The sequence below is a fragment of the Desmodus rotundus genome, chromosome X (genome assembly GCF_022682495.2).
Source record: "Desmodus rotundus isolate HL8 chromosome X, HLdesRot8A.1, whole genome shotgun sequence".
Lineage (NCBI taxonomy): Eukaryota > Metazoa > Chordata > Mammalia > Chiroptera > Phyllostomidae > Desmodus > Desmodus rotundus.
In genome coordinates, this window is record NC_071400.1 from 54,147,209 (window position 1) to 54,168,129 (window position 20,921).

A 20,921-nucleotide genomic window follows, 5' to 3' on the forward strand; every position below is an offset into this window, starting at 1 on the left:
CAAAATATCACCAGAGACATTGAAGTTAAGAACAATCTAACAATAGCCAGAAGGCAGTGGGGAGGGGATAGTGGGGAGAGGGGTTTTCAGGAACTACTATAAAGGGCACACAGACAAAACCAAGGGGGAGGGTGGAGGCTGGGGAGGGAGGTGGGTTCAGCTGGGGTGGGGTGGAGGGATGAGGAGATATATATACACACACACACAGTGGAATTTTAGCCCAGGGAAACTAATGAAATTGGGCAGTTAGGCAAGCTGGTTTGTTTATTTGTTTTTGTTTTTGTTTTTTTTTTTGTCTTTTATGTCTCTCCAACCCAGCAGAATAAATTCACTAGAATTAAAAAGTTGAATTTTGCCCTTGCTAGTGTGGCTCAGCAGATTGAGTGCTGGCCTGAGAACGAAAGGGTCACTGGTTTGTTTCCCAGTCAGGGCACATGCCTGGGTTGTGGGCCAGGTCCCCAGCAGGGGGTGTGCAAAAGGCAACTGCATGTTGATGTTTCCTTCCCTCTCTTCCCTCTCTAAAAATAAATAAAATGTTAAAAAAGAAGTTTAAAAAAAGTTAAATTTAGGTTAATTTAATGAAGCCAATGAAACATTTTAATGAGTAAGTACACATATTAAAGGGAAACAAGAAAATATACAATAAAGCTTATGGAGATATGATTATTTTTATTTTTAAAGATTTTATTTATTTCTTTTTAGAGAAGGAAAAAAAGGGAGGTAGAGAGGGAGAGAATGTGTGGTTGCCTCTCAAGTGTCCCCTACTGGGGACGTGGCCCAGAACCTAGGTATATGCCCTGACTGGGAATCGAACCTGTGACCCTTTGGTTCTCAGTCCAGTGTTCAATCCACTGAGCCACATAAAGCAAGGGCTTTCATACTGTTTTAAAATTTATTTTAAAATTATATTTGATAAATGATATTATATTAGTTTTAGGTGTGCAACATAGTAATTAGATATTTATATAACTGACACAGTGATCACCATAATAAATCTAGTCCCATATGACACCATACAAAGTTATTGCAATGTTATTGACAATGTATTTTATGCTGTACTTTATATCCCTGTAACTTCTTCTGTTACTATTAGTTTGTAGTGTTTAGTCCCCTTCACCTTTTTGGCTCCTCTTTCCATCCCCTTCGCATTTAGCAACCATCATTTTATTCTCTGTATCTGTGAGTTTGTATTTTGGTTTATTGTTTAGAGTCCATACATAAGTTAAGCCATATGGCATTTGTCTTCCTTTGTTTGCGTTATTCCATTTTTCTCTAGGTCTATGTGTGTTGTTGCAAATATCAAGATTTCCTTCCTTTCTATGGCTGAGTAGAAAACAACCTAGGTAGGTGTCTATCAATAGATAATATTATTTACTTTCTTTTGCTAACTTTGGGCTTTCTGACTAGGCTCAGAAAGTTTTCTTGATGCTAGCTCTTTTAAGAAGACTAAACATCTTTTCAACATTAAAATTTGTCCTGTATCCCTGGACCCATGTGGCTCAGTTGCTTGGGCATTGTTCAGCTAAGTGAGAGGTCTCTGGTTTGATTCTAAGTCAGAGCACATGCCTGAATTGTAGGTTTGGTCCCCATTTGGGGCATGTACAAGAGGCAGCTGGTAGATGTTTCTCTTTTGCACTGATGTTTCTCTCCTTCTCTTTCTCCCACACTTCCCCTTTCTCTAAAAATAAGTAAAATGTTTTACAAAATTATCTTATAATCCTCTTTGTTCAATTTAATCTTCTTGGATGTGAATTTTCCTTTTTATTGATATCAACAAACCTGCTTATTCCCTCTAAGTCTTTGACTGGCATATCCATTTTATTCTAACCTTTAATTTTCAAACATTCTGTGTCCTGTCGATATAAATATTACTCATCAATGAAACATACCTGGACTTTTGAAATAGACTCTAGAAGCCCCTATTTTGTAACAGTGGAATTTACCACACACACATTTACTGTGATTACAAATATGTTTGATCTTATTCCTGCCACCAAATATTGTTGTCTGTTTACCATGCCTTTATTCTTTTGTATTCTCCATCCTCACACCTTTCCATTTCTTAAACTAATCAATATTTCTTTGTTCTATTTTCTATTATTTCTAATTGCTAATATTTTACATTGTTTATACATATTTAAACTATTTTTATGAACATGTACAACTAATCAATATTTTTATGCTCCCTGTGAAATAGAAAGAATCTTTTACTTTCTCCCATTTCCTAAGATCCCCTGTGTAGTCATCATGTGAGGTTTTGTTGTATATTATCATGAAGTTTTTACATAATGTAAATGCATTTATTTAGAACTAACCAGAAAAAAATACTAGATTATTTGATCAACACTCATATGTCTGATATTATCTTCCTCCCTCCCTCTCTCTTTCCCTACTTCTCTCTCTGTCATTGTTAAAATATATTGTCAGATATTTCTTTCAGAGAGGGTCTCTAAATAGTAAACTTTTTGATTTCTTGTTTGTCCAAATGTGTATTTAGCTTACACTTACATTTGGATGGTAGCTTGGCTATATATTAATTTTTAGGTTCAAAATTATAGCCATGCAGTATTACTGATAAATAGCCTAATGCTCATCTGATTTTCGTTTTCCTCCTCTGGAAGCTTTTCAGATTTAGAGCTCTGAAATACCACCAGGATATATCCAGATGTGAGGAAGGGTCCTGTTTTCATTCACCCTCTGTGATCCTCAGTGGATCTTTTCAGAGTGGCATTTTCTTTGTTTCTCCCTCTCTAGGAATTGTTCCCCTGCTAGCTCTCAGATTATGTCCTCTTATCCATTCACTTGGTTCCTGCTCTCTTGGCCCCTATTAGTGGTTGTTGAAATTTATATCTGGGAACTTTTTTCCTCCAGTATTCTATGTTTTGTCATCTGTTTCTATATTCTGAGAGATTCCTTCAACTTTTTGTTACATATTATGAATATAGCCTCTATTTCTATTTTGTTGTTTAGCTCATCTTTTATTTTATTTCTTATTGTTGTTCCATTACAGTTGTCCCAATGTTCCCCCCATTGCTTTCCCTACCTTGCCCACACCCACTTTCCCACAGCCAATCCCCTCCCTGTTGTCCATGTCCATGGGTCTTTTATACTGTCCCTTGACTAAACCCTTCCCCTTCTTCCCCTGTTATCCCTTCTTTTAAATTCCACATTTTACCAGTTATAGTTTTAGTTTTAAAATATATTTTATTACTGTTGGATTGCTTTTCTTCATAGAAGTCTTTTTTTTTTTTTTAATGGATGAATCTCCTTTCACATTCTGCTAAGTATGTACATTTCTTCCTTGTTCCCTAAACTATGTATTTCCTATTAAGTCAGTTGCAGGCCTTCATTTAGGTTGCACATCTTGGTCCTTTTCTTTCATCTTCTTAGTTTTCCTTACACCTGATAATCCACTTTATTTTGAATGAAAATTTGCATTGATCAGTTAAGATCTGAGGGGAACAGATCTGTTGGCCCAACAGTAACAGCATGTGGATGACTGAGGCTCTAGATAAGTAGTTGGAGTGAATCAACTGGCATGTTTCTCTACACCGTGGTTAGGCTTAGAGGTTTCTCTAATCCACTGCCAATAAACAGGGCTCTTTGCTACTGTTGGAGGATTTTCATGTATCTCCTAGGTAATGCTGTCCCCCCACCCATATATACAAGTACACCATACCACATACACACATATGTGGAAGTCCATAACTACTGCGTAATGTTCTCTCCTTCTCTGTCAGATTTTTATACTCTCATAAGGAACTTTTTGCAGTTAGGTAGTTTATTTTTGGCTTTAGCTGAGAGTCAGATGCCACGACTATATGACAGTGTGTGTGTGTGTGCACATAGCTATGAGGATTGCTGGGATAGAATGTCTTTCTCTTACATTCTGAATAGGGTATATTAATTACCTTGGAAAATATCCCAGGAATCCTTCAGGTTCTTTATATTTGCTTCTTCCACTGTAGAAGTTTTTCTAATTCTGTCATTACCTTAGAAGTTCTTTGTTTCTTCCTGTCCTTTACACTGTATTTTTTATTGTTTCTGTATCTCAGACAATTCAATTGCATGTACTTCTAGATGATGCTCACAATTTCTGAGTTCTTGGTTGTATCTGCTCTTGATTTTCAGTGCCATTATGGATATGTGTACATTGGTGGTGGTGGTTGGGAGATGTGCATAACATGCATGTATGCAGTTCTGCCAGTTTAAACAATTTGAGAAGTTCAAATAGATTATGGGATGACTGTAACACTATCTAGCTGAAACATTATAACCACCATTTCTAGCATTTATTTTAGGATGTGTGCTAGGTACTTCATACACATTTTCTCTAATACTCAAACACTATTACAACATAAGTTTCGTGTGGGCATGGACCCTGAGATGTCTTATCCGTTACTCCATTCATAGTGCCTAACAGAGCATCCAGCACATAGTAGCTGCTCAATAAATATTTGTTGAATGAAAACCATAACAGATAAGTATCTTTACTATCATTTAGCAGATGATGAAACCTAAGCTCAAGGAGGTTCATTAGCTTTCCCTAGGTTTTAAGTACTGGAGAGAGGATGAAAATACAGATCCATATGTTCTAAGCTTGCTTTTCATATTATAATACTATTATAAGTTGAAACTCTAGAAAGAAGAGATGAGCAATTGTTTTCAATCTAACTTGATCTCTTTTTTCTCTATATGATGAAGTTGTGTATCAAGATTTGACCTTGTGTGTGCTGCTAAACAATAATCTCTTCTCTAGGGCGATGGACACAGACTTTAGATGAGAGGGATGTGGCTCTCGAGCAGTTTATATTACCAAGGGCTGAGTTTTCATGCATCACAGGTTCAAAATGACCCTACAATATGGGATACCCCATCCCGCGGAGTTCTCCCAGACTCTGTGGATGAGAATGAGTCGTCCTGGACACATTCTGTTGTTCCGGCAGGAAAGGGTGTGGCAATTCCCTCTAGTGGAGAATGCCCTGAGCCCTTCTCCAAAATGGCTTTTATTGGGATTGGCACATGTAGGGATATATACAGCATACATGTGTAGCTTATCAATCAATGTCCAAAGACTATAGTTATAAAAACCTGATATTATCTGTAGATGACAATTGAAGAAACACAGAGATCTGCCTCAAGTTAGGGTCTGTTAGGAATGCTGGGTCCAGATGGTTGTTAAGGTGTATTTTGTAAGATGAGGAGTTCACTCCTTATGCTTTGAACTTAAACATCTGGTTTACACCAACAGGGCTATAGCAAAGCAAAGCAAGCTTCAAAGGATACAATATATACTTCAGGCCTGATTTCCCATGGGAACCCTCGGTGTTAGTATCGGGTCATGCCTGCCACAAGCATTCCCAGGTTTCCAGTCAAAACATATAGACAAGGCCTTGCTCACACAGGGCTATGTTCTCTGAAACCACACAAAATGTTTCCCAACACTACAATGTGACCTGATCAATGCACAAAATTCACTTTAGGGTAAATAAATGAATGTAGGGTGCTGGAACATTCTATTTATCTCTGGGGCATACAAACTATGTCACATGTGGCATAATAAAGGAGTAAGTATATTTTATAATTTGGCCATGCTTATGTTTTTAGTTTATTCTGTCTTTGCATCCTCAGAAACTGCCTTTATTCAAGACCTCATAATTCTTTACTGTTACAATTCACTGATATATATCTCTGACTACTGTCTTGCCAAACCTCAGACCCAACCTCCATACAGCAGCCAGACTAATCTTTCAGAAACAAAAATCAGATAATAAAGTGCCTCTTATTGTGGCTCCCTGAGACTCTAAAGATAAAATAGCATTAGAGATGAAGTCCTATATGACTTGGGACCTTCTCTCTTTGGCTTCATTTCCCATCACTTCCTTCCCTCACACTGGGGGAGGAGGTGATGCTGAAGCGCAATTGAAATAATTTGATGAACTGAGGCCCTGTGGTGTGGATACACAGTAGGTATATTTTATATCTTCTAAATCTATGCTTTTCTACATTATATGCTTAAATGTTATATTATGCTATGGGTATTAGAGTATGGGTCTCAGAATCCAATTGGGTAATTACAATTTATATGATAACTTGGAAATTCTTATTCATCAAGAACAGTAAATTAATTATAACTCAGAAAATTTAAATCCTAATCTATTTTTTCTGAGTTACAGACATTGGGGTTCATTGGCATATGACAGCGATTTTCAACATTTTACATCTCATGGCACACATCAAATAATTACTAAAATTCTGTGGCATATATCTATGTCTGTATCTGTATATGTATATATGTGTATACATATATAAACACACACACACACACACACACACACACACACATATATATATATATAATTTAGCTATATATATAGCTTGTCTGACAAAAATATAGTTTTCATTCATTCACCCTTGATGGTTATTGTTATGTTACCTGTTGTCATTTTTTTTAAATTGGCAATCAAATGAAAAAGAGATCAATGCCCCTAATAGTCAGATATCGCATATTTTAAAAAATTTTATGGCATATCAGTGTGACTCTCATGGCACACTGGTTGAAAATCACTGGGATATGGATTCAGTGGCTAAGGGCAAGCCAGAAAGTTCCAGCTTTAATATCTAGAGAAGTAAAAGGGCCCTGGATTCATGAGGCTGACTGGCAGATAAGGGAAAGGAAATCAGGCATGGCAAGTGGGGCCTGTGCATATTGGGTGGGTGTTATGTGAGAGTTATCAACACAGCTTTGTTCAGTCACCCAATGCAAGAGCAAACCTCTGATTGTTTACTGTGGTTTGGTCATGTGTTATTTGGTTTCCTTGTCCCCTCTCTAGTGTATTGTATCCAGAAGAAATGCAGGGTCTTTCAGAAAAAAAATTATAAAGATTTTATTTATTTATTTTTAAACAGAGAAGAAAGAAGGGAGAAAGAGAGGGAATGAAACATCAATGTGTGGTTGCCTCTCACACACACCTTACTGGGGATGTGGCCCACAATCCTGGCATGTGCCCTGACTGAGAATCAAACCAGCAACCCTTCGGTTCACAGGCTGGCACTCAATCCACTGAGTCACTCCAGCCAGGGCTTAGATAAACTTTATTTCTCATTTAACTGACAACAATCAAATATAGTCACTCATTGATTGATTCATTCATTATTTGCTAGGAGATGACAATGAAATACCCTGTTAGGTGCTGAGGTTTATTAGTTGTAATGCTAATTTCTATAACAAAGAGTCCTAAAGCCTAGGTGTCTTAATCCCATAAAAGTTTAACTTTTGTTTTGTTCACAATTCTGAATGGATCAGTGGAAGGAAGTTTTTTTCATGCAGTTATTCAGCAAACTGAGCCTCTTTACTCTTGAGTCTCACTCTCTCGTGTTTAGTTCACAGATAGAGAATGAGAAAGATATAAGCCAGATTTGTAAGTGGCACATATCACTTCTACTTGTATCCCTTAACTTAACTGAATCATTTGGGAGCTGTTCGTAAATACAAGGAAAACTGGGAGATGCAGTCTTCCTGTGAATCTAGGAAGAAGAGGAGAGCACAAATATTGGTGATCACTAGCAGTGTCTATGTATGGGGCAATGTATGTAATAGAAAAAACACAAGGTAAGTGCGTGACAAGCATAGGTAAACGCTAGTAAGGAAGCACCATTTTTTTTTTTTTTTGAGAGAGAGAGAAAATTAAGGTCAATTGTGTAAGTGTTATTAAAGCCTTTGGGTTTTTAAATAGCTAGACAAGAGAATCTGCCATTCATACTTTCCAAATGTAACTTAGCTGACATAAAAGTTAGAATCCTGAAGGAAACAGTCATTTTACAAGTCACCTCCACGTTGGCTAAGCAGCACTCTTTGCCAGATTCAGAGCTATGTAGGCACCAAGGATATAAAAAGAAATAAAACCAGTCCTTCCCTCAGATAGCTCTTAGCCCACAGAGGAGGGTTGCACAGAGAGGAGGCAGCTAACCATGTATGACTCAGAACATACTCTCAGCCCTTCTGACTCAGAGATGCACTGTTGTGTGAGAAGACAAGTGAGGAAGCCTTTAATCCCTGCTTGGGGTACCATGGATAGCAAAGAACATGTCACTGGAACCTTGGAGGATGTTCAGGACTATAATGGGAAAAGGTGGGTTCTGCAAACAACTGAAGCACAGAAAAGCATAAGCAAAGACACAGGAAGATTTAAGTATGTAGCATCTGAAAAGCATTTCTAAGGAGCTGGTTGCTAATTGTAAATCATAACTTGGAGAAAGAAGATGGCAGCCAAGTAGGTGGAAGCTGAGTCCATTTGTTCTAACACCCAACTCAGATACTCAGCTGATCTGCTAACAAATAAACTGAATATTCAATGGAATCCTAGCTGATATGAAGTTTGGAAGCCAAGGAAAACAGAAGGTGCTTCACAACCAGCCATAAGGGGATATTATAGGTTAAAGGGGAAATACTCCATGCTTGGTACCTGCCACAAGAGCGTAGTCAGAAATTGAAACTTTGCCACACCCTCCACTCCCAGGGCAGACTGGAGCGAGAGGATACACAGTCACTCTCCAGGCTACACACATACAGTGAGCAGCACTGAAGAGGCAAATACCCATAGCTGCAGAGGCAAATACCAACTGGGAGAGTGGCGGAGAGAGAGGGGGATTCTATCTGCACCTGGGTCAGGCGGAGGCAGATTACGGGCAGCTGTGACTGTGAGAGACTTTGGGGTTTTTGGAGAGGTGGTCTGTGTGGAAAACTGGGCAGTGACTCAGTACTGCAGTGGGTGTGCCCAGAGACTTTTTAAAAGGGGAGCTGAAATATGCTGGGTAGCAACCCTGTGCATAGCTGCCCTGACATCAAAGGGAAAAGATGGAAAACACGGTTTGCTCCCACTGAATAGAGCTGGACAGAGAAATCAGAAAGTTGCACAGCAAGGGTATTTCTCGGCCCTAGGCCAGGGCAGCTAGCAGGCTAGAGGCTGCATACAGTGGAGAATTTGGGACTATGTCTGCTGCAAAGGCAGTGGGCTGGGAACTGGACAGGCTAGAGTTGAGCAACTGAGACTATTTACAACCAGGTAGAGCCCCTTTCCCTGGCTGGCAGCAATCAAAACTCCAGAATTGGAAGCACACATGTAACCCCTACCTCCTGCAGGATTGCACACACCACCACATCTGATGGATGGAAGCTCTGAAAAATATGCAGGACAGGTTTAAGAACCTCCTACAGAGTGCATATCTGCAAGAGAAAAGCAGAAAGAAAAACACGTAAAGGACCTATTTTGAACTTCTCTCAGGGAGACAAAGTACCCTGGTCCCTAGATCCCTATTCCACTGAGACCAGCAAAGCAGGGAGATCAGAAATCAGTGCAGCAAAGGGGAATTAGGGCCCTGCCCAGCCTCCGCTAGCACACAGACGTACCATCAGCACCAAGCAGAAAAGAGCTGACCCTCTTACACAGATTGGTCCCTTCCTTAAAATTGACAGCTAATTCATCAGAAATGTTACATTATTGGAAATAAGCTGTATGGGACAGACCAATACAGGTGGCACAGGGGCAGGGGGAACACACCCACATACTTGCCAGAAGACTGAACAGTGATTCCCAGGGGAGACACAGGGGCACCGCCCTCTCAATCTCAATAGAAACTTCCTCTCTAGGCAGGTGAAGGTGATACATACAGTGCTGCCAGAAGTTGGGTGACCCACCCCAGGATATTGAGCTGATAAAAAGCCAGAGGAGGATCCTGAAAGAGAAGACAGAAGGCAGATACAAAACCCTGCTAAGATGAATTCCACCTCATTCTTCTCCAGAATTTTGCATAATTTTTTTCTTTATTTCAAATAGCCTTTAAATTTTTTTTTTAATTTTATTTTTTTAGTCAGTTACAATTATCTGCATTTACTCCCCATCCCTCCACCCCACCCAGCCAGTCTCACCTCCCTCCCCCACCTCTACCCTCCCCCTTGATTTTGTCCTTGTGTCCTTTATAGTAGCTCCTATAGACCCCTTTCCCCACTATCCCCTCCCCACTCCCCTCTGGCTATTGTTACATTGTTCTTAATTTCAATGTCTCTGGTTATATTTTGTTAGCTTTTTTCTTTTGTTGATTATGTTCTAGTTAAAGGTGAGATCATATGGTATTTTTCCCTCACTGCCTGGCTTATTTCACTTAGCATAATGCTCTCCAGTTCCATCCATGCCATTGCAAAGGGTATAAGCTCCTTCTTTCTCTCTGCTGTGTAGAATTCCATTGTGTAAATGTACTATAGTTTTTGGATCCACTCATTTGCTGATGGGCACTTAGGTTGCTTCCAGTACTTGGCTATTGTAAATTGTGCTGCTATGAACATTGGGGTGCATCGGTTCTTTTGGATTGGTGTTTAAGGGTTCTTAGGGTATAATCCCAGCAACCTCTTCAACAAATGGTGTTGGGAGTTCTGGACAGCTACGTGCAAAAAAATGAAACTCGATCACCAACTTACACCATACACAAAAATAAATTCAAGGTGGGTAAAAGACTTAAATATAAGTCATAACATCAAATAGCCTTTTAATATTTCTTTTGCTTCAATTTTATTCCCACTAATTCACTGTTATTTTCTTTTATTTCTTATTCTTTTTATTTAAATTTTGTACTTTTTATTTATCTTTATTTCAAATCTCATATTGTACCTTTCCCTTGTCTTACTCCATTTTCATTTCTTACTGCCCTTTCTTATTTTCATTGTAAATTTTATTTTCTCCCATACTATGCCTTGTTCCTATTCCCACACTCTTACTATTTCTTCTCCCTCTATCCTCTCAAAATCACTCTTCCTTCCTTTAGTCAGGTTACATGCTTGTTCCCTTTCTTATAATATTCTTATTTTCTTTCCACCTTTATAAACTGTGGCTTGTTTGGTGTGGGTATCATTGTTGTTGCTGTTCTTCAATTGTATTAGTATTTGTTCACTATTTTTTTTTTAATTTCAAGTCTCACAGATTGTTCTCCCCCTATCTTACTCTATTTTGCCTTCCTCCTGTCCTTGCTTATTTGAGTTTGGAATTTTGTTTTTTTCCATTCTTAGCCTGGATTCTATTCCTCACTCTTATTATTTCTCTCCCCTTTAGCCTCTCAAAATCATTTTTCTTTACTGTAGACATCTCATACTCTATTTCGCTTTTGTATAATAGTCTTATTCTCTTTCCATCTTAATAAATCTTTGCTTATCTGTCATTGTTATTGGCCATATTGAAGTATTTTTGCAATTTTGTTCCCTTCAGTTCACTGTTTTTTAAAAAAAAATTATTTCAAACCTCATATTATACTGTTCCCTTTACTTACTTCATTTTGCCATCGCCCTTCCATGTTTTACTTAAATTTAAAATTTTATTTCCTCCCTTTCTTTGCCTTGTTTCTACTCCCTACTCTTTTATTTCTCCTCTCTCTTCCCTCTACAAATCTTCTTTCTCTCCTTTAGTCATCTCATATTATCTTTTTCCTATCTTACAATATTCTTAATGTTTATACCTTTGTTAATATTTACTCAATTGCTGTTGATGTTACTGAGGTGATGGGGGTATTTTTGCTTGTGTGGGTTTGGATTTATGAGCAGAATTTCTTTTAGCAAGCACCTGTACAACAGCCTGAAACACATGGGGGGATTGTGACTCCTAGTCAACTAGACGGAGGGGATAACCCATCAACAAATGAACTACCAATAATCAAAGTCCAAGTACAATAAGAGACCCCATATAAGGTGAATAAAGGGCAACCCTACAGCACACACATCATGAGATCCAAGGGCTGCACCACTGAGTTCAACAGAACTCCTACTATAGAAGGCTACCCCCCAAAGACAAGCAGGCAAAGCAGAGAATCCTGAGATGCAGAAACAAACAAAAAAGAGTCACCTAAAATGGGGAGACAAAGAAATATCCCCCAAAAGAGAGGAAAGGAGGTATCCCCAGAAAATGAGTTAATGAAATTTAGGCAAGCAATCTATTAGACACAGAATTCAAAATAATGGTTATAAAGATGGTAAAACAAACAAACAAACAAACAAAAAACCTCAGTGAGAACTACAAGGAATTTTATGGGTAAAAGGAACTTAGTGGGAACTATAGCAGCATGAACAAGGGCATAGAAACTATGAATAACAACTGGAAAGGAATGAAAAAATACAATATCAGAAATGAAAAATACACTAAAATAAATTAAAATCAGGCTAGATGAAGCAGATGACCGAATCAGTGAGCTGGAAGACAAGGTAGAAAGAAATACCCAGTCAGAGCAACACAATGAAAAAATACTTAAAAATAACAAGGACAGTTTAGGGGAGCTTCAGGAAAACATGAAACATAATAACATTTGCATCATAAGAATACGAGAAAGAGAAGAAAAGGAGCAAGGGGTAGAAAACCTATTTAAAAAAATAATGACAAAAATATCTCGGTGAGGGAAAAAGTCACACAAGTTCAGGAAGCACAGAATGTCCCAGTTAATATGAACACAAAGAGGACTACTCTAAAACACATTGTAATTAAAATGACAATTTTATAGACAAAGAGAAAATCTTAAAGGCAATAAGGAAGAAACAGCTAGTAACATACAAGGGGGGACTCCAATAAGGGTATCAGCTGATTTCTCAACAGAAATAGTACAAGCCAGAGGGAATTGGCACAAAATATTCCAACTAATGAAAAGCAAGATCCTAGAATGAAGATTATTATATCCACCAAGGTTATCATTTAAAGTGGAAAACAAAATAAAGAGCTTCCCAGACAAAAGAAAGTTAAAAGAGTATACATCCACCAAACCAGAACTGCAAAAGATGTTAAAGAGACTGCTATAAAAGGGAGAGAGAGAGAGGGAGAGAGAGTCAAGTACAGAAAAACTGGCAGTGAATTAGTACCTATAAATAATAACCTTAAATGTCAATGGATTAAGTATTCCAATAAAAAGACATAGGGTAGCTGAATGGGTAAGAAAACATGACCCACATATAAGCTGTCTACAAGAGACCTACCTCAGAACAAAAGATCTACACAGATTGAAAGTGAAAGGATGAAAAAATATTCTAAGAAAATAGTCATGAGAAGAAAGTTGGGTTAGAAATACTTACATCAGAGAAAGTAGACTTCAAGAAAAAAGCCCCAAAAGGGAAAAAGGTCACTACATAATACTTAAAGGAGTAGTCCAAAAGGTGGATAGAACCCTTGTAAACACATGCACCCAACAAAGGGACAACTACATATGTGAAGAAAATATTGGATAACTACAAGAAAGATATTTGTCCCATGGCTGGTGTGGCACAGTAGGTGGAGTACTGGCCTGTGAACCAAAAGATTGCTAATTCCTTTCCTAGTCAAGGCACATGCCTGGATTGTGCGCCACTCTGTTTTGCAGAGTGCCACAGGCAGCCAATTGATGTTTCCATCTAATGTTTCCATCAATGTTTCTCTCCCTCTATTTCTTTTTTTTCTTTTCCTCTCTATAAAAATAAAAAAAAAAAACCTTAAAAAAAATTAGTGACGAAAACACTGTCGCCATAGGGGATTTTAACACCCTACTGTCAAGAATGGATAGATCACCCAAAGAATCACCAAGGATACTGTGCTACTGAACAACACTCTAGATCAAATCCACTTAGTAGATTATATATCTTTTCAACCCAAAGAAGCAAAATATACATTATTTTCAAATGTACATGAAACATTTGCTAAGATAGACCACATGGTAAGAAACAAAACAAGCCTCAACAAATTCAAGAAAATTAAAATCATATCAAGTATGATTTCAGTGAGCATATCAAGGGCTTAGATCACAATCGATTGAAACTAGAAACCAACCTCAAGAAAAAACTCAATAACATTCCAATATGTGGAGACTGAATAATATGTTAGTGAATAATGAAGGGGATGACAATGAGATCAAGGAAGAAAACAGAAAGTATCTGGAAACAAATGAAAATGAAGACATAACAACCCAAAACTGATGGGAAACAGCAAAGGCAGTCCTGAGAGGGAACTTCTTAGCAATAATGGCCTAACTAAGAAAGATAGAACAATTTCAAATAAATAACTTGATCTTACATCTACAAAAATTAGAGGAACAACAACAAACAAAGCCCAGGTAAAGTGGAAGGAAGGAAGGAAATAATCAAGATCAGAACAGAATTAAATGACATAGAGACTAAAAGAACAATTCCGAGGATCAATAAATCCAGTAGCTGGTTCTCTGAAAAGATAAACAAAATTGACAAACCTTTACCCAGACTCATCAAGATAAAAAAAAGAGAAAGGACCCATGTAAATAAAATCAGAAATGAAAGAGTAGAAGTTACAACTGGTACCACAGAAATACAAAGGATTATAAGACTTTATGATGAACAGGTGTATGCCAAGAAATTGGACAACTTGAACAAAATGGACACATTTCTAGAAACATACAGTCTTCCAAAACAGAATTAAGAAGAAGCAGAAATCCTGAATGGACTGACAACAACTAGTGAAATTGAAGTAGTAATCAAAAAACTCCCATCAAACAAAAGTCCTGGGCTGGACAGCTCAAAGGTGAATTTTACCAAACATTTAAGGAAGAACTCCCCCCTATCTTTCTCAAAGCATTCCAAAAACTTCAAGAAGAGGGAAAAGTCTCGACTCTTTTTATGAGGACAGTACCATCCAAATTCCAAAACCAGACAAAGAAACAACAAAGAAAGAAAACAACAGACCAATATCTCTGATGAACATAGATGCCAAGATCCTCAACAAAATATTGGCTCTCTATATTCAGTAATACGTTGAAAAGATCACACAACATGATCAAGTGGGTTTCAAAATAGGGATGCAAGGATGGTACAATTTTGCAAATCAAGAAACATAATACACTACATAAACAAAATGAAGGGCAAAAATCACATGATCACGTCCATAGATGCTGAAAAAGCATTTGATAAAATCCAGCAGTCATTTATGATAAAAACACTCAGCAAAATGAGAGTAGAGGGAACATACTTCAACATAATAAAAACCATATACAAGAAACCTACAGCCAATATTATACTTAATGGTGAAAATTAAAAGCTTTTCCCTTAAGATCAGGGACAAGGGTCCCTTAAGACAAGGGTGTCTGCTTTCACCACTCTTATTTAACATAGCACTGGAAGTTCTAGCCACAGCAATCAGACAAGAAAAAGAAATAAAAGGCATCTGAATTGGAAAGGAGGAAGTAAAACTGTCATTGTTTGCAGATGACATGGTAGTGTACATAGAAAGCCCTATATTCTCCATGAAATCACTACTTGACCTAATAAGTGAATTTGGCAAAACATTGGGATACAAAGTCAATATTCATAAATTGAGGGCATTTTATATGCCAACAATGAAATATGAGAAAGAAAACTAGGGGGAAAAGTCCATTTGTTATAGCAACAAGAAAAATAAAGTACTGATGAATAAATTTAACCAAGGAGGTAAAAGACTTGTACTCAGAAAACTACATAACACTCAAGAATGTCCAAACTATCCAAATCAGTCTATAGATTCAACACAATTCCTATTAAAATACCAAGGACATATTTCACTGATATAGAGCAAGTATTTCAAAAATTTATATGGAACCAAAAAGGACCCTGAATAGCCTCAGCAGCCTTGAGAAAGAGTAACAAAGTAGGAGGGATCACAATATCTGATACCAAACTATACTAAAAGGCCACTGTAGTCAAAAGAGTCTAGTGGCATAAGAACAGACTCATAGATCAATGGAAAAGAATGGAGAACCCATAAATAAACCCATGTCTCTATGGTCAATTAACATTTGACATAGGGGGCCTCAGCACACAATGGGGTAAAGATAGCCTACTCAATAAATGGTGCTGGGAGAACTGGTCTGGAACATTAAAAAAATGAAACTACACTGCTAACATAGACCATGCATTAGAATAAGCTCAAAATGGCTAAAATACTTAAATATAAGTCATGACACCATAAAAATCCTAGAGGAAAATATATGCAGTAAAATTTCAGATATCTCATGTAGCAATATTTTTCCAATATATCTCCAAAAGCGATGGAAATAAAGGAAAAAATAAACAAATGTGACTATATCAATATAAAAAGCTTCTGCATGGCTCGATAAACCACCCTGCAAAAGAAAAGAAAACCAACTCTATGGGAGAATATATCTCACAATGATACATTGGTCAAAGGATTGATCTCCAAAATATATAAAGAACTCATGACTCAACACCAGGAGGACAAACAATCCAATTAAAAAAATGGATAAAGGACCTGAAAAGACACTTCTTCAGGGAGGACGTAAGAGAGCCCACAGACATATGAAAAGATGCTCAACATCAATAGCCATCAGAGAGATGCAAATTAAAACCACCATGATATATCAACTCACACTGATCAGCACGGCCATCATTAACAAATTAAAAACAATAGTGCTGTTGAGGTTGTGGAGAAAAGGGAACCCTAGTGCACTGTTGGTGGGAATGCAGACTGGTGCAGCCACTGTAGAAAACTGTATGGAATTTCCTCAAAAAACTAAAAATGGAACTGACTTTTGACCCAGTGATTCCATTGCTGGGAATATAACCTAAGAATCCCTAACCACCATTTCAAAAGAACTTATGCACCCCAATGTTCATAGCAGCATTATTTACAATAACTAAGTGCTGGAAACAGCCTAAGTGCCCATCAGCAAATGAGTGGATCAAAAAACCGTGGTGCAGTTATACAATGGAATACTACGCAGCAGAAAGAAAGAACTCCTACCTTTGATACTGCATGGATGGAACTAGAGAATATTATGCTAAATGAAATAAGCCAGTCAGTGAAAGACAAATACCATATGATCTTACCTATTACAGGAATGCAATGATCAAAATAAACTAATGAACAGAATAGAACTTCAGGCATGGAAACATGGAAGAGACTGGCAGTAACAAGAGGGGACCAGGGAAGGGGACAATGGTGCAAAGAAGCAGAAGGGAATAGTCACAGAATATGTATAAATGACCCAAGGACATGGGCAATGCTGTGGGGTTTGACTGTGGGAGCGAGGTGGAGTGTGATGGGAAGAGGAGGACAAAGGGGAAAAATTGAGACAACTGTAATAGAATGACAATAAAAAACTGATAAAACAAAATAATACATTTTAATAGGTTAAAACAATACCTCAGTGATCCAGGAACAAACCTTACAATACTTATGTTTGTCCTAATAGCAAATAGTTTAAAATAGCAACATTTGTATCTATTATTACAGAGAAAGACCGTTATTTATGAAATTGTGGTGGTCATTTAGATATTTTTTAGTTTCCTATTGGGCAAGAGCTTTTTATTCATGTAAATATTAGAACGTTAGAAATATTTGCAACCATACTTATACTATTTAATATTTATTCACTTTTTACTTAACCTTATGGAACATTTACATTCTGTGAGGCACTATTCTAAGCACTTTACAAATATTTACCTATTTCATTCTCATAACCACCATATGAGGTAAGTACAGTTATCATCTGCATTTTGCATATAGGGAAACTAAGGCACAGAAATGTGAAGTAAGCTTCTCAAGATTACATAGCCAGTAAGTGGCATTAGATGGGTTTCAGACCCAAGAAAACCAAGGTTCCAGAGTCTGAACTCTTAATATGTACATAATTTTCAATTTTTTACTCATATTAAGCAACACATATGAGATTTGTTTTGTGATACCAATCATCTTGGAATTCACAAAAAGGTAATACATTTCAAGGAATGAGCAGGGTGAGCTAGTCATAATACCATACCCAAAAAGAAAAAAGAAAAAAAGAGAAAAAGAAACATGATTTCAGCAGAGGCCTTCAAGATTAGCTTTGTGGAGTGATTGAACGAGGAAGACCTGTGAGGAGAATGAGGTCATAGCCTGTTGAGTTGTGGTGAATGGCTATGACATAGAGAGGAAGGGAGAACTACAAACAAGACTATACAGAGAAAAAGCAGCAGGCTCTGACAGCAGGTGGAAAAGAGAAGTGAGATGAAGGTAAGATTCCCAGCAGTGTCCATCTGTTGTCTTGTCACTTGTCTGCCAGTTGAATTTAGTCAGGTGACTTCTGAAAGCCAGTTGCCCCTCACATTAGCAGGGGTGCCCAGCTTTTTGGCATCTCTTTTTCACACTGGAAGAAGAGTTGTCTTGGGCCACACATTAAATACATCATGACATAGAATCACAAAAAAATCTCATAATGTTTTAAGTAAATTTATGATTTTGTTTTGTGCTGCATTCATAGCCATCCTGAGCAGCATATGGCCCAAGAGCTGCAGGTTGGACACCCCTGCCTCAGAGAGTACTGTTTACAAACAATAATAGTACTTACCAGTGAAGTAATAAAGAGCTAGCTTGATCAATTAGTGGTTCTTGAAGGAAATAGGGCAGAAAATTTCCCATTCAGAAACTCTCAAAACACAGACCAGCCTTCATATTCACTAATGGACTCCACTGGGTCCAAAGCTTCTTGTACTAAAGATAATTCCCACCCCTCAATATAAAGATTATTAGAGGAGACAGGAGATGGGAGAACCATCATCTGGCTAGATCCCACTTAAAACAAATCCAGCAACCCCCCAAGGTCAAGGCATGGGTGCTTCTATAGCCCTGAACATAAGTTGGGTGTTGAAATGAACTTTAACTTTTTAAAATAAGTTGTTTGTATCAGTTCAACCTATTAGACTCTGTTTTCAATGGCAGTGGGGCTTGTTTGTTTTTAACTCTTTCATTTAGTTTTCCTTTGACCACAGTGCCTCTCCCGGTGTTCCAAGAGAAGCATGCTTTGTTGAGGGAATCTTGGCCTGGTGATAGGACAAAGAGGTCAATTTCCCTCCTCCCTGACATTTTCAAAGCCAGGATGACTAGCCTTAGGAAGTATTAAATTGTCTAGGCCTCTCTACTCTCCAGGTAGCTGTCTGCTGTGTTTCCACAATCAAGTACAGATAGTCAAGATGTGAAATCCTCCACACCTGCTGTGTGTGGTGATTTCTGCACACCCTAAACTCTGTCCTTAAGTTATTAGTTCAGAAAGGTGTGCAACCTTACAGACAGGAGCTTTTTTAGCCTTCAGTTGAGTGACAAGTCTTTCTGCCTGTCATGAGCATCTGTTCATTATACAGTCTTTCCTATAAGTCAGACAGGCAACTGTTCAGCTAGCTGCCTATGGAGCAGCCCGGCACCAAGGAATAAAAGAGTCATACACAATAACTATGCTATCCACTCGGCTTTTATTGAATTCAGTTCACTCAAAATAGAACATCAACATACACTAATATCCTACTCACACTAACAATCTAAGAGGAATGTAACATACACACACAGCAGTCAGTTGGGGGATGATGAATCCGAGCCCCAGAATCTCAGTCTGCAGGTCTGAGAGACAGTACAGTGTTCAAGGGAGTTGTCAGCATTCTTCATGGAAGGAAGGGTCTCCAGAGCCAGGGGGGCAACAGTGCAGGTGAAGTCCTCAGTACAGCAGGACAGAGCCTCTGGCAGCCAATGCCAAGGGAGATCAGTGTGGCATAGAGCAGCACTCTGGTGTGTGGAGCTTGGCTGTCTCAGCAGTGGTCTGGAACCTGCATCACTTATATCTTCAAAGTGGTGTACTCCACACTCCTGGGTCTTTTTGATAAATGTCTTGGCACCCCTGATGCCAAGTGTGGAATTTCCCTAGGAGCCTATCTCTGGGTAGTTCTGCTCTGAAGACATGGCTACTCTGAGCACATGTACAAATATCTTAAGTGTGCCTCTGTGCTAGACATGTTTACTTTGACTTAGGTGATTTTACTCTTGAACCAGTCTGAGGCTCACTGACATCCATTTTATTTGGCATAAGCGACTCCACTTTGTTTTATATACTTTATGATATCTTAATCAGACCAATGCCATTTTTTTTTGGTCCTGCTCTCCACAGCCTCCAAACTGTATGCTCTCCTATTCACATGGCTTGACAGAGAGATGGGAACTATAAATTTACTATTGCTGAAGCTGTATATCTCCAGAAACATTTTCCTATCCTTTGGTTCACATCCAGGACACAATTTGTCAAATTGTTCATCTGATCCATGTCAGCGGCTTGTTATTTTATTTTTTTCTCAAGGACTATAACCTTTGACAGGAACTCCATTTGCAATTCAGATAGGAAACTGCATTTTCAGTTCAGTTATTTTACTCAATCTTTTTTTTGAAGTTGAGTTATAATTGACATAATACATTGTATAAGTTTAAGTTGTATGATGTGCTCATTTAATACATTTATATATTGTGACATGATCACCACTGTTGTGTTAGGTGACACCTCCATCACATAATCGTTATCATTTCATTTTCTTTTACCCCATCTTAACATACTGAAGAATTTGTTTTCAGGTAGGAATTCAAAGGACTGTTAAAGGTGACTACAGCACAAGCCCCATTCATGAAGTGTTGGCAGGTATATGAATTGATTTCAGTTACTTTTTTAAGATCAAGCACATCTTCCTTCCTGCTTCCAATCCCCAGGTGGAAGCTCCTTTAAACTACTGGGCAGTTTTGTTTTTACCAGGTTTCCTTAATACCCAGGCTAGATGTGTCACCCCCAGGTTTCCCCTAACAAAGTGACAACAGGTTTTAATCTTTCTGTACACATAGCAGCATCTGTGCAAATATTGTATTAACAAAACACAAGGAGTAAGCATTAAACCTGTGGGTAGCATGTGCCTATTATTTGATAGTAGTAGTCTTTTAAGATGTCCCAAATTAAGGATAAATCTGTGTGCCTTAAATTCTACTTTATTTCAAAAAGCTTGAGTAATCACAACAAAGAAATTAAAATCCACCTAGGGAATTAAAAATGTAAGAATAATTTCTGAATTTGTATTCAGCTACACAATTCTTTTAAAGCATATATGGCAGACATAATAAAACAAT